Raw genomic sequence first — 14,949 nt, 5'->3', positions numbered from 1 at the left:
TGCTGGCGATTCTGGGGGACATTTCACAGTAAACATTGTTCCTGAATATGTCACTGCGAAGGATCTGAGGCACTGGTTTACCATTAAAGACACAAACATAGAAGAAATGTTCTCCTTCCTAAAAAGCGTCCGGCCTATCACCCGCACCGTGTCTGAGCTCATCCACTTCAAGGCTGAGTTTCCCATTTGGGCTTTTGCAGGAGAATTGAAAAGTTCTTTTCCAAACAAGTGACTATTCCCATTCGCCTTCCTGGGGCTCCTGCTAGGAACCCCTTCCCTGACACACACCATTTGCACGGGTTGCACGCCTTACTCCGCAGCCCACACATTACTTTCACCTGCTTTTCCCCCCGCCGCGTTCCTGCGGCCGTACCCCAAAACACGCTCCAAACTCCTCCCTCCGCATCACCCCGCGGCCCCCCCGGCCCTGCCACCCCCCTCGCCGGGCTCCCTCCGCGGCCGCGGAGCGTGCGCGCAGTGCGGGCGGCCTGGGCAGGTGGGGCGGAGAGCGGACAGGAGAGGAGGAGGAGGAGAGGAAGAAGGAGGAGGAGGAGGAGAAGAAGAAGGAGGAGGAGGAGGAGGGGGGCCGGCCCGCCCGCAGCCGCCGCCGCCGCCAGCGCCGCCATGATGCTTGTTTGCTTTCAATGAGTGTGAGGAGGAGGCGGGGGGGAGCCGCTCTCCCGTCCGGCCCGCGGCAGGAAACAAAGAGCCAGGCAGGCGGCGGAGCGAGGGCGGCGGGGGGACGGGGATGCTGCAGCCACAGGTAGGGGCGGCTCCGGCGCCCGGCCCGGAGCTGGGGGGGAGCTCTGCCCGGGGGGGGGGGGGCAGCGCTGTGGGGGGAGTGCGCTGACGGGGGGGGTCCGGCGGTAGCACGGCGAGGCCCCCCCCGGGCTCGGCGGGGAGAAGCCCCCGCGCCGCGTCGTTCGGGGGTGTCAGGGGGGGCCGAGGCCCCTCTGGGCGTGGGGGCGTTCCGGGGGGGTGCTGGGCCTGGGCAGTCGCTGCGGCGGGGACGCCCGGGGGAGGCTCCGCGGCCGGGAGGCGGCGGGGAACGGCGGCTTTGGAAGCGGGGGCGGCGGGGAGGGGGCTCCGCACCCTTGGCCCGAGCCCCGCGAGCGCCCACCGGCGAGCGGGAGGCAGGGAAGGAGGTTGGGAGGGAGCCGGGCCGGGCGGCGCCGCGCAGGAGCCCGGCTCTGTTTGCATCGGGAAGGCAATTAAGAGAAATTAGTATAATGGCATCTGGAAACCTGAAGTTGTTTTGTTGTTGTTGTTGTTGTTGTTATTATTGGTGCTGGTAGGTTTTGTTGTATTTGTTGGGTTTTTTTTCCTCACCGTGGAATTGAGTTTAAAATAATTAAACAAAAGGCAGAGGGAAATGACATCAATCGGGGGAACTGCCCGTCCACCCTCCACGCACGGCGCCCCGCGCCGCTGCCTCCCCGGAGGCCGATCCGCCTGGCTGGGCGCGCACCGAGGGGCGGCAGTGCTGCCTGTCAGCGGAGCGCTTCGCCTGCTCCGGAAGGAGCCGCGGCGGCGGCAGCCGCCCGCCCTCCCGTCCCTCCCCGCCCCGCCGGCAGCGGGAGCCGCGGCCGCGCTGGCGGCGGGGCCGGAGCGGCGCTCGCTCGTTCCGGCGGAGGGAGCGGCGGGGCGGGTGGAGGCCGTGAGTGGCAGCGGCGGCGGCCAATGCGGGGCCGTAGGGGCCGTGAGTGGCAGCGGCGGTGGCCAATAGGAGGGCGCGGGGGGCGGGCGCGCGAGGCCGCGGGACGGGCGCATGCAGGGATAAACAGAGGGAAAATTGGGGCTGGGGGCGGCGGGGCCGGGGTTGGGATCGGAGCGGCTCGGCCGCCGTTCTGTAACCGAGCGGGGCCCTTGCCTTGGCTGGGGCACGGGGAATGAGCGCCTGGGCTGCCTGCGGAACCGCATCCTGCGGGGGAACGGGCGGCGGGGAGCTCCCGCACCTCCCGGTCTGTCGTGGGGCCCACAGGACAGCCTTTCCTACGCCAGAATTTTATGGAGAGTGATAAGCCTGGGATCAGACAGGGCTTTAGAAAAGGAGATATCTAATACACCTGTCTCTGTCTTGGTATCTATGGTGAATACATATTTTATCAGCAATTTTTCTACAAACATTAAAAATTCATATGGAACCTACTAGGTTGTAGTCCTAGGTTGGACTCGATGATCTTAGAGGTCTTCTCCAACATGATTCTGTGCTACTTTGCTTTGTGTAGTATAAGAAATGTATTCAAAACAAATGCAATAAGCTAAAGGTTTTGTTGGTTTTTTTTGTTTTGGTTTATTTTTTTGTTTTGTTTTGGGGTTTTTTTGTTTGTTTTTTAATACAGCCATCTGTATTTCCACAAACGCATAGAAAATTGTATCACCGAAAATAGAACTTCATGGATGGGTATTTGCTTTGTAACTAGAATTGCAGATTGCCTGTTTTTTCATTTGATTTCTGGGGCTTATTTTCATAATCTAGATTTCACCACAGTGGGTAACTAATTCAAAATCCAAGGGATTAAGAAATACCTGTGGTATTTGTCTGGCTTAAATACAAAGATGTGCAAGTGTTGACGGTAATTGTATTGTATCTCGCATTTTTTTTTTATTCTAGAGCAGGTCTCCTAATTGGGAATTTATCAACATTTCCACTGGGGTAATTTTACAGGATTATCCGCCCTCTGTTCTTCCTGCTGGTTCATCTGGACTCTGTGGAGTTTGCTGCTAGCAATGGAGCCTTCTGTGGGGGTTTATTCATGCTATTACTGAAATGGAGCCCTTCGCATTTGGATTAACTATTTGTTCACTTTTCACCTGAATTGCTTGGATCAGCCCATGTTTAAAAAGGATCCTGCCATGCATCTCTTTTCTGTTTGCATTCTGAAGTTGAACTCTGAATACAGTCTCATGTTCAGGCTGTTTACTGTGCTTGAATTTTAGAGGAAGAACGGAAATATAAGAAATAGATGAAACTGTAATACTGCATGGGCAGGTAAATACATTTGACATTTTATACATGAAGACCTGAAAACATGTTATGAAGGGTCACAAATTGAATGAGCGTGGTACCTTTTTCAGATAGGGCTGTACCCTATTAGGTACAGATATTAGGAAGACATTCTTTTAACCAAGTGTAATGTTCGTGATGGAAACCACTGTCCTTAAAATGGTTCCAAGACTGAGCAAACTAAAAATTCTTTCCCTACATATGAACAAAAGAAGCTATATTTGAAAACATGGCTGTATAAATAAAAATGTTTCTGTTAATCTGTCACCAAAATCTTTAATATTAATGTTTGTAGTGTAGTGTGCCATGCTGTTTGGCTCACCACCATGCCCAAGAGTCCATGTGGTGAACCAGGATTCTTCCATCCAGTTGTGGAGTCCCTGTTGCAGAGGCCCTGGTTCTGTTTGCTAACAGACTGTTGAGTTTTAAATTATTACCTGTTTTTGTCATGTCCTTTTGGCTGTACGCTTGTGTATGTGCAGTCTGACCATTATATCCCAGTCTCAAATGGGGCTACTTCAGGCAAAGATTCTACACAGAATCTTTAGGAATGAGGATGTCTTTCAGTCTTCAGAATTGAAGGGATGTACAAGAATTGACACTTACTTCTATAGGTGTTTTATTGTCAGGAAATTACATGTATTATTGAAAGGTTATAGTTGTGTATGGTGAGCTTTAAAAAGCTATCAGTGACCTTAAAACACCACAAGAATATTCTCAACAGACCCAGCCACCAGATTTTAGTTCTAGTGGCACGAGGTAGAGGTTGACCCATGCCCAGTTACATACAAAGTATCTGAGGTTTTTAATCCATATACTGAGGTTTTACACTACTTCCCATGTCAAAATACTGACATTACTGATTCCAGTTTAAATTTATCCTTCTCCATGGTGTAATTTTGAAAGCTTTATGCATAAATTGCTTAAACTGAGTCACTGCAGGGTTTCATCTGTTTTGTTTCTTCTAAAGTGTTGGTGCTTCACGCTTGGAAGTGTGATTATTGTACAATACCCTGCAAGATTATTAGCGTTGTGTTAAGTGACGTAATTTATGTTCTTACATTGAAATTGGGTTGTACAAGTCCACTCAACAAGGGAATCTTGGCATAAGCTTGGGGACCTGCACTCACAATTTCTACATGGAGCAATTTCTGCAGCTGTAGTTTTAAGGAGTTTACAAATGCTTAGGCAGGTCCCAAAGAAAAAGCTGTTTAAATGCTTAACATGTACTTTTAGCTACTAATTGCACTTCCAAGATGGTGCTTGTTTTAAAAAAAAAAAAGATTGGCAACAACTCAATTTTTCCTTTTGTAAGACTGCAACATGAATCCTTTTGTTAATGCCTTGGAGGCTTTTTTTTTTTGGTGTATGAATCAAAGAGGGACTAGGAGCAGTAAATATATACAGTTGTTTATTTCAGAACTAAAATACTTGCTGTTAAGATTCCAATTTATGCTACAGTGGAGATCTGCAGGAAGAGATTGATTTGACTTTAGATTTTTTTAGACTGGAAATGCTGTTAGTTGTTTTATGGAGGCTGCCAACTCGACATTGTGATCACAGCCTGGGTATTTGGATGGCTCTCTTGTGCATCTTAGTTCATGTTCCTGGTGTGCAGCCTTTATTCTGCAAGTGAAGGGGCTCCCTACTTGAAGACCTTCCTCAAGTTTTTTTCCATTTTATAATACTGGTATCTCCAAAGCATCCTTTGCTTAACAAGGCAGCAGTTTCAGTTGAAAGACGGGTTTTCTAGAACATGCTGAAGCAATTTGAGTGACGGCTCCTGTCATGAGGGTGCAGCATCTTGCCATGGTTAGGAGACCAGGAATATGCAATAATGTCATATCCTGCATGTTACAAATAATATGTGCAGCTTTATTACTTGAGCTATTTTGGAGTATATTGATGGGTGAGATGTGAATCCTGCACATTGATCGGACTTAAATGCTGCTCCACAGAAGTATCTCTCTGCGTAGATCAGTTGCAGAGTCAGGGATCAGAAAAAAACTTGCTTAAGAGACAGATCTGTCATGTGATTTTTGCAACAAAGGCCACGTTTAGCCAACACCTACAAAGACTGAAGGCTTGAAACTAAACTAAAACACCACCAGGATTGGCTGTGCACCATCTGATGTGTATCACCTGTCAGAGGAAGGAAATGGCATCATAATGGCTGAAAATAAAAACTATTGAAGATATTTTATGCCGCACTCTGACCACTAATACTTTTAAATACTGTTTTAAAGAAGTTTTAACAGTTACTCACCCAACAGAGGAGCTTTGTCTGACAAAGCAAAGGTCCTGGGAGCTAAGGAATTTCAGTGCTGCCTCAATCACAATTCATCTGCAGAGTACTTTCAGGAATGAGAGCTTTTAGGAACAAGCGGTAAGTGTGAAGAATAATTAAAACTAGTAAGGAATCCTGTTTTGATGAGAAACATGATGAAAGAGTCTCTGGAGATTTGCAATGGTCAGTCGTGGGATAGGTGCTTTCTGTATAGGGAGTAGTGGACTAGGTCACCTTATGGTTTCTTCTGATTTAGTAGGTCAGGACTTTTCTCCAGTGGCAGAATTTGGAAAGCTGCTACTTGGGTTGCTCATTAAATCCACATAATCCGTGTCAGTACAACGGTTGTCAGAGTAATGCTCAAAACCAACCAGTGACGCGGCTGAGTGGTGATACTTTGTTATTAAAAAAACCCAACCCCCACAACCTCTAAACCCCACTTTCTTAGCTGAGTATCGTTGTTGGTTTTCAATATTGTCTCACAAACAGCTGCATCAACACAACAGAGAGAGGTGATGCAGTGGGACATGGGGACAGGAAAGAAGTCTTGAGTTGGCTTTGCTGTGCAAGAGTGTGGTTGTGGAAAAACATTTGCAGGCTTGTTGGTTAAATTTGAAGCAAAACCAATATGTGAATAATTTGCTTGCTGTCAGGATGTGGCTATATGGGTAAAGCATCAGCTGTATGTTGAGTTCTGTAACATCTTGACCTTCAGTTAGTTTAGCAACACTAATACTAACAAGCATTTAGGTATCTAGAAATTGTGTTTTGGGAAGGCAGAGATTTTTTGGATTTAGATACTGACACCTCTAGTCAAGCTCTAGTTCAGTTCTGTAGCAGGAATGCTGAAAATGAGCTCATATCCAAACTTCATTTAAAGTAGCTGAGTTCTCTCTTACTCCTTAGTTGTAAGACTAAGAAATAGTGTTTTGTGTGGTGACTTTGTGTTTTCCCCCGTGAAACAACAGAAATGTGGTAAGCATTCTGCAGACACATAAAGGAACATGTGGTAAGGAACGTGTTGGTGCATGTGCCAGTATTTAGAATAGCTTACTGAGTTGGACCAAGATAAGAAATTTTGCTCTAGGTCTGCTGAACAAGAATCAGTATTCCATTTATTGTGAAGAATCATAACTAAATTGTCAAATATGGTTGGATACAACCAGTGGAGTTGGTATTATATTAATGTTTTGGAGTGTAAGTCCATTCTCAGATTCCTAGAGACATTTGTAGGTGAAGCTTTTAAGCCTTTTTCCTTCTGCCTACATTTATAAAATCTGAAGCTAAATGTTTTACAGCACAACTGTTCCTTTTAAAACTGGTCTTTTAGGTTCCATCTGACTTGTACAGTATGCAATTCTGTAATGCAATGCAGTTTATGTAAATTCTTAAAGTAATTAGTGAACCTGACATCTCTTTAATGTATTGGCATTTCAGAATACACTAACAGAATGTGCAAAAAGCTGAATGCTGTGTAGTACTCATTAACTAGCCAATCTGGTTCCAGGGATAGCAGTTAAGGTCAGTCTTTGCTTTGCAATTTGGTTTTGTGTTAGTGTTTGTTTTGTATACAGCAGCCTTTTACTACAGTCATAATTAGATACAATTTCTGATAATTAAGAACTATTCTAATCATCTGGACCATGTTTGCTACACTGAGAACGTTTGGACATCGTATTTCTAATGATTATATGTTGTGCAGAGTAAGGGGTGGGAATTTGAGGGGTTTTTATCATGAGTCTGATAAAACAGATCTGTCTTGTAGTCTGTCTAGAAGATGGAGCAGTCAGGGACCTCTGTGCTGAATTGTGCCTTTTGTACTCTGATTATTTTAGAGTTCTCTTTTGAACCCAAACTAGTTTTTATAGCAACTGAACATGGAAGTGGCAACTGCTTCTTTGCATTAGTGAAATGATGGTAAGCAAGTTTTTCACACTGTGCAAGGTTTAAAGGATTACACCATTAAAATACTGGGCTGCACATTGCTGATCTGTGGGAAATTGTAATAGGCAGGGTTTGGGTAGAAAAAGTAGAAGTTTGGAAAATGACATCTTCCCTATGCCTGCCACTGCCGGCTGGAACCAGCCAGTTTGCATTTCTGTTAACAAGTAGTTATGAAGGACAAAGAAACCTTAATTAAATTTGAAATACCTGCAGGTCAAAATTTAATATGATCTTCTTAAAAATACGAAATGACTGAGTTTTGAACTTAACAAAATTTAAAGCCTGTTCTAGTCAGTGCTCTGTAGTCTAATGGAGCCTTCCTGATTTGAAGACAGCAAGTAAATCCTTTGACATTTATGGCCCAGTTTATCTGAACCAGGATGCTTTGCTTGAGTTTCAGGAGGGTTATGTTTCATTTTAGTCAACTTTAGCTAGATTAAGGGCTTTGCTGAACTTGCAACAGCTTTATAGATTTTTGAAAGAATATTAAAGCATTTGTCAGCTTCTGATTTTTCTCTAGTAGAACTTATATATGCAAATTCAAATAAATCATCTGATTAGTAATATTCCAGATATACTTACATGAATTAATGGATATTGACTTAATCAGTATCTTGTATTTATTATTACACATGTTCACATGCATGTTCACATCCCACTGCATTATCTTAAGTCTGAAAAAGAGGAAGGGTAACTCGTGGGTTTGTATTGGCAGTCGTGTAAAATTACAGTTTTAGAAGCCCTCAAAATGGGATGGAGAAGCATTACATCCCTGATGAAGCCATTAAATCTTAATATGCTAACAGCCACTAAAATGTGATCTTAGCAAGTGAAAAAGTGCTTGGAATGAATCAATTGACTTCGTGTTGACTCAACAGCTTTTTTTATATTTTTAATTTAGATTATTCCAACATTAGGCTATAAATTGGGTTAAAGGGATCTTGACACTTTCCCACGTGTTACAGTTGAGTCTCTTGGGAGTTGTCCTTGTGCTGCTGCAGTTCTGCCTGTGCCCACAGCTGGTATGTGCCATCCCTCCCCACACTAGGGAGACGGAAATTTTTAATTTACAGCATGTCTTCTGAAAAATTCAGGTGTTGGCCTTTAGCTGATTTCCCAGTCAGATTTTTCCTAGCCTTATTTTTTCAATACTAAATACTTACTGTAAAAAAAAAAAAAATTACTTGAACAGCCTCTTTCAAATAAAATGCCAAAGAGTGTTTGTACTAGTCCACAAATAATAGGTGTTTACACAACAGACTTGATATTTGCCTTGAAGCAGCACACTAGTAGGGAGAAAATAAATATGTGGTTTCTTGCAACACTGGTGTTTTCTTTGTATATATTTCAATAGAGGGATCTGGTTCATGCCTACAAAGTTAAATGTAAGGTTGTATTCAATAAATAAGCAAGTCCTTAAATTTCTGTTTATTCAGCTTCAAAATATTTGTGATTTTAATTCTAATGTACTGTAGTATGGATTTCTCAATTTTGAGGCAGATTTGATTCTTTCAGATTTTTTTTTTCTTTTGGGTGATGGCCCACACCTGCTTTTCTGAAGTTTGGCTTATCTGCTTGTGTATTGTAGCAAAATATATTTTGTAGTTGTTGCATGTTATAATACATTATAGCAAAATATATTTTGTATAAAATACATGTATAAAAATGTGTAACATAAATATTGTATACTGTATTGCTACAAAATATACATTATGTAGCAAGTTATATTTCATAGCAGAATGCAAGTGTACTTCCATATTATGGTGCATACCTGCTAGTAGTTGGGAAATCCAAAACTACAGGCATATGTTAAGATTTATTTTTAAAAAAACAAAGTTAGAATTTAGTATGTTTTGAATAAGACATTTATAAAAATAAGATGACATGAAATTTAGAAGGCTTTGTAGGAAGAGTATCAGGATACAGAAAAAGTATCCAATTCTCTCGTTTAAGTTTTATGTCTTAGGAGGGTGGGGTGGTGCCAAATCATTTGAAATAAGAATTTAGCTGAAATACATTAAATTTACTTCACAGGGCACTTGAGGTTTATCTGGGGATGCGCTGGGTATTTGCTTCCTTTCCTCATCATGACATCTTGTCCATGAATATTTTTCCATCAGTTTTCAGTATTGACCTCACTCTCTAGTTTGTTGCCCAGGCATGGAACAGGCTGAGGATAAATTCAGTCATTGAGTCAACTCATCAAGTCAAGTGTGTAAATTCTGCAGGGACTGACCTTTATCATAAACCCAGTCCAAGCTGCTGTTGCTTCTCTGTGAGGAGGTGACAGATGTTGCACCTTGTCATCCTGGCCAGGGACCGTGTTGTTGCTTATTTGCCTGTACTTCAAGCTGAAATGTAATTAAGTTCTCGTATAAATTCATGACTTGCTGAGTGAAGCGCCACCAGTGACAAGACAGGGAAAGCAGCAAGCTTGCTTCATTTTGGAAAAGCACTTTTTAAAGAAGGGGTAGTGAGTCTTTGAATAGGAAAGGGCAAATCTGCAGTTTTATAGTAAAACTGAAATACAGCACTATGAAATTACCTTAAAGATTTTTTTCCAAAGCACAGTAGTTATCTTTTAGAGGTACTTCTGTTCCCTTTGAAGAGGGTCACTCTTTGGAGTTGAAAGCAGTAATTCCTGTTAATTCTAATAAATCTCAACAGTAGAAATTAACCCTTTAAATACAGCTTAGCATATCTGATTAGCCTATACATTGCTAGAACTTCTACAGCCTTAAGTTATCTAAAAAGCAATGTACTTTGCTTTCAGTTAGGATTTCAGACTTTGTTCAGTGTTACTGTTTAACTGGGTGAGGGTAGCTGGAAGCAAGAGTTTGCTTCCTGCTATGGGAGAAGAGATTGTGTGGCCAGAAGTGCCATTATGACGGTGCCCCGATTTCAACAGCTGCAAATCCACATATACATCCCTGCTCTACAGGAATAATAACATAGGAAGCTAGTCTCCCTCAAATATATTTTTTTTTTCCCCTCTTCCCTCCTTAGTTTAATTCTCTTCACCAGCTCCTTTGTTACCCGACAAAAGTTGGTGCTGATGCAAGAGTGAAGTGGAAATACAGGGTCCTGGGGAGGAGGAACTGCAGGAGGACCAGCTTAGTTCTGCTTCATGCATTGTAAAAGCACAGTGCAAGTGGTAGAGGGTGTGGAGGATCCTAAATTAACTTTGAATTCAAAACAGACCAGTCAATTTAAGAAACATTTATATTTGTGGGGAAGGTCATTAGGACCCATTTTTAAATGAAACTTTGGATTGCATGGAAAAGAGCTTCAGGGTTAAAGGCACAAGGTTACAAAAGAATGGTCTGGGGTGAGCTTCCAGTGTGAGGGTTTGGAGAGAGAAAGGGAAAAAAAAGTCTCTCATATGTGCTATTGTTTTCTTATGAAATCTTTGAGCAACTTAATAGATTGCTTTCTATCCTGCTACTTTTCAGCTGTTCAGAAGTAATTTATTTGGCAAGTAATACTGCAGTGCATCAACAAATGGAAAATATTGTCCAATTGTCTTGTTACTTCTTACTTTATTAGATCTAGATTTGCATAGTTTATTCACTGTTTTTAATTAAAGTAGCAGAAAGTTTGAGTAATTCTGCACTTGATCGGGAGCGGTGCTACTTTGTTTACTTTCCCCTCCTGGCTATCTCTTGATCTGCATTAGTGTGTTAGTGACAAGTAAAAGCAAGTAAAGGGGAAGGAGGGGAAGTCAACAGGAGTCACCGACGTGTTAGGAAGTTTCAGAAGTGGAGTTGTAATGCTTCAGCATTGTGGTCTTGCAGTATTTCTAAATGTGCTCCCAGGTTTGTAAATGGAGTTTATAGATGGTTCATAGTAAGTATTGAAATAGTTATTTCAGAATAGTTGATTAGATCAGTTGAAATTATGTCTGAACACTGTGTTGCTCTTGTTCATCATTTTCTACACAGTTTTAGAATTCAAGTTTTCTTTTCCTAATTTAAAGATGATGTTTTAGGGGCAAACTTGACATCTACCTCCATAGTAATAGTATAAAAGATTGTACTTGGCCTACAGGAGTTGTCCAATACGTTTAGTTTTGAAATCAAGTTAATTTATCATGATATTTTAGAAAGCATTTCAGGAAACGAAGAATTGCTATAGTATTTCCTGTTGGTGCTTAAAAAAACCCCAAAACCTTAGTCTCAAAATAACTGCTACCTACCTATTTTATTTAAATCTTCCTCCTCGCCATCTTCCAATTTCATAAAAATGGCAGAAGGGTAGAACAGGAAAAAAATGTCATCGTCTTTCCTTCCCTGCCACTCAGAGCAGTCTCATTTCTCATTTTGAAGACATTATTTATTGATAGTCTCCATAGTCACCTGGAGCATTAACTACTTTATAGTCCAGCTTCTACTTTGCACATGTCCATAGCCAAGGACACTTATCATTCCAAATGTCTTGTCAGGCAATGAGCTGAAGTCCCTTCATTCTTCTACGGGGAGCAGTGTATCTAAACCAGCTTGGCCTCCAGGAAGTCCTTCTCTAGGCCACCAGCTCCTCCTGACGTGGTGCCCTCCATGGCCCTGGTGCTGTGGCTGGGAGCGCACCCCAGGAGCTCATGGTGCTGGTAATGACACTGCCATTTTCCAGGACAATTCCAAGCCCAGTGCCCAGCCTGGCTGTGCATGACCTGGCTGCAGTCGTGGCTGTAATCTGGAGAGACAGGCAGCAGTCGAGGCAGGTGCAGCTCGACCTGGGAACATTTGGCTTTGTCTCCAGTGGTCTGTTCTGAGTGAAGCCAGAGCCAGAGCTCCATCACCCACCTGCTGTAGTAGGTGTAGTAGAGCTTTGTCAGCTCTTCTTCCATCAGGTTGTCCTCCCTTGACGTAACAACCTTCAGGTTTTTTCCTTCTTTTTCTGATCCTTGTCACCCTTCCCTGAAGGAGCTGCCAGTCCCTGCTTCCTTCCCCTCACCCTGTTCCAATGCCTGTCTCTCAGCACCCTCTGTACAAACAAGAGCTTAAAACAGTGTCTGCACTGGAGGCTTGAGATCTAATTCCTTGTGCCAGACCTTGTGCGCTGTTGACTTCATTGACCTTGCTTGGCTCAGTTACTTTGGGGTAGGGGGTGTTAATTCTGTGTGAGGACTGAGTGACCCAGGGTGGGAGTGGGCAGCCACACTCACTTTGACTCTCAAGCTCTTCAATTTTTACAGCTATTAAAATGACAATCTTAATAACCTGGTACAAGATAGTAAACAATTTAATTTGCATTCAAACATGCTTAAATGTCCTTTTCATTAAATTTATGTAGTCTGGAATGTGTTCCCGGAATCCATATCATATCTTTGTTATAAAAATGTTCTCCTTTACAAACTGATTTACTGTATGCTGTAACAACCTAACATTAATGGTGCTTCCACCATCTTTGTTGGTGCAAGTGAAAATTACAGGTGGTATAAGCTCTTCTGAAAATTACCATGATAATTGTTAAAAGCTGCAGTTATCAATGGTTCTAAGGATGTTCAACACTATTTTATGGGTCTTACTAAAAATTGCTTTAGTCTGACAAAACTCTATCACTTAATCTGATGTTCACCTCAGCTTTTATGTTTTACTGTAGCAGTTGAGCAGGTGCTAAATTTGGATTTGGGGAGGTGGAGAAAGGAGACAGTAAAAGAGACTGATTTTCTTGAACTACTCTGTGCTGTGAAGTTTTGAAATGCAGTTCAAGGTGTTGCACTTGTATTTTATGCTGTCCTGTGAAATACGACCCAAATTTAGCCTTCCTGTCAGTTCTTGAGAAATTTTGGGTTCTGGGTGATAGATGAAGATGTGTTAATGCTTGGTGTGACAGTATCCTTGATGTGGCTGGTGGCTGTGATGCTCTCGGGCAGCAGCAGCTCTTTCAGCCAGGAGGCTCTCAAGCATTTGCTGCTTTTTGGCACCTGGTAGTCCTAAACAGCAGGGACTCATCCTCTGAGAAATGCAGCAGTGAGAGAGGGAAAACCATCAAGAGCAGGAACTTTTTTGAGGGGTGGGTGGTGCAGCGAATGGGACCGGGAGTGCAGTGTCACCAGGATCCAGTGTTAAACCCTCAAATTCTTAAATCTCTAATTGTTTTAGTGTACATTAACAAAACCCACTGGAAAAGTATGTCATCCTCTTTTAGTAGTGAGCAGTGATACACTGCTGGTACCAGCAAAGCTGTTAATTAGTGCATGTGATTGAGAGTGCTCTGGGGAGCATTCGTGTCTCTGTACTGAATGAGATTTCTGTCTTTGCTATACCTGCTTCTCAAAAAATTGGAACATATTTATTAATTCAGGGAGCAGCAGGAAGAGAAAGCAGTAAATGTCTGAGGAAGGTAAATGTTTCCTGACAAGCTGGAGCATTCCTACATGGTCTTTGTGAATTATATATAATTATATGTTGAAATTTCAGAAGAGATGCTCTGTACATTGCATTGGTATATATTCTTGCACCAGTTACATAGTTATTGCAGGGAGAAGTTATGCTTTTACCTTTCTGGTGATTATAATCCACTCTCCTCTCATTTAATTAGTCAAGTTTGATGAAAAAAGTGTTATACTTGGTGATCCCAGCACCCTAGGTACTCGAGTGCCTTCACTCTGGAAGGAGCCTCACCCAGCTGCTATTTATAATCTGATCCTTTTACCCACAATTCCCTTCTTAAAGGAGAATTTCTTTTCACTGCAGAAATCTGGTTTTGCCCAGGAGTGGGAAAGGGAAGGAGGAGTGTGACTTAGTAAAAGAGCTTTTATATTAAAGTAAGCATGTGATACCTAAAAGCTTTATTTTAATTAAGCTATGTAGTTATCAGAAAGTTTTTGGTGGATTTCTGTTGTTTTGTTTAACATGCAGAGTAAATATTTTTCAGTAAAATCAGTAAACAGATTATAAGTCTGGTTTATAGTCTTATTTACTAGGACTTATTCTTTGATTATTTTATATAATGACAACATTTTTCACTTTGTCCCAGGAAATAAAAAAATGAGAAAGCCTTAAAAGGTCTGGTAGGAAGATGTCCTTAGAAATTTGACCAGTATAGCTACTTGTTCATTGAATGGGTTTGGGTAGTATTACAATACTGCTGTAATGTATTTTGCTGAACAATCGCATAATAATGCCTCTAATGTGTTTTTAAGTGTGACTTGAGCCAGCATTGTTTAATTTCTCTTGTTTCATAGAAATAGATTTATGGCTTGTTGCTTGTTGGAGAGGAATGTTTGCTTCTCTGTCATGGTGCATGGTTGAGTATGGTAAAAAGAACCTAGAAAATTATTCTTATAAAGTTATCTGGAATGATGTGAAAAAGAGTGAGGAAAATGAAGTTCAATTTCAGTGTTAAATACTTGGCTGAAGAAAGTGATAGAAATATCTACCTTGAGCGCAATATTTTTAGATTGCGGAAAGTAAGGTGAAGGTTGGATTAAAACCTGTCATTTTGCAAACTTAAAAAATTGAGGCTCTTTTTGAAGCCCTAATTCTTTTCTTGATGATGATTTATGTGGAACGTTGACAATGGCAGTAACCTGGAAGTGATAGATAATCAAAGTTATTAGCAAATGTATTCTCTAGGAGTATGGGAGAGATCCCAGTGGTGGTGGATCATCTCTTTTTGAAGTTTCATTGTTGAAGAAAAAAGAGCCTGCAGTGGGATGTGTTGGTTTTGAGGGACACACAGCATAGCCACAGAAGGTGGTGGGACACAA

The 14,949-nt window shown here is 42.2% G+C and overlaps 1 protein-coding gene across 5 annotated transcripts in view; it reads left to right on the top strand.

Annotated features, from left to right (window-relative positions):
* Positions 1–594: 594 nt before the first annotated feature.
* Positions 595–14,949, top strand: part of CNOT6 (CCR4-NOT transcription complex subunit 6) — a 32,993-nt gene continuing 18,638 nt past the window's right edge. For 2 of the 5 annotated variants that reach the window (XM_069028558.1, XM_069028554.1), the window contains exons 1-2: positions 595–763; positions 2,615–2,992. The gene's annotated coding sequence lies outside the window, so the exon portion shown is untranslated. Of the gene's footprint in view, positions 764–2,614; positions 2,993–4,005; positions 5,394–14,949 lie in introns of those variants that run through there. The other 3 variants (XM_069028556.1, XM_069028555.1, XM_069028557.1) reach the window with 3 other exon arrangements.

This window comes from Aphelocoma coerulescens, chromosome 13, assembly GCF_041296385.1.
Source record: "Aphelocoma coerulescens isolate FSJ_1873_10779 chromosome 13, UR_Acoe_1.0, whole genome shotgun sequence".
NCBI lineage: Eukaryota > Metazoa > Chordata > Aves > Passeriformes > Corvidae > Aphelocoma > Aphelocoma coerulescens.
The sequence above is the reverse complement of the archived record's forward strand: the minus strand, read 5'-3'. Positions and strand labels throughout refer to the sequence as shown.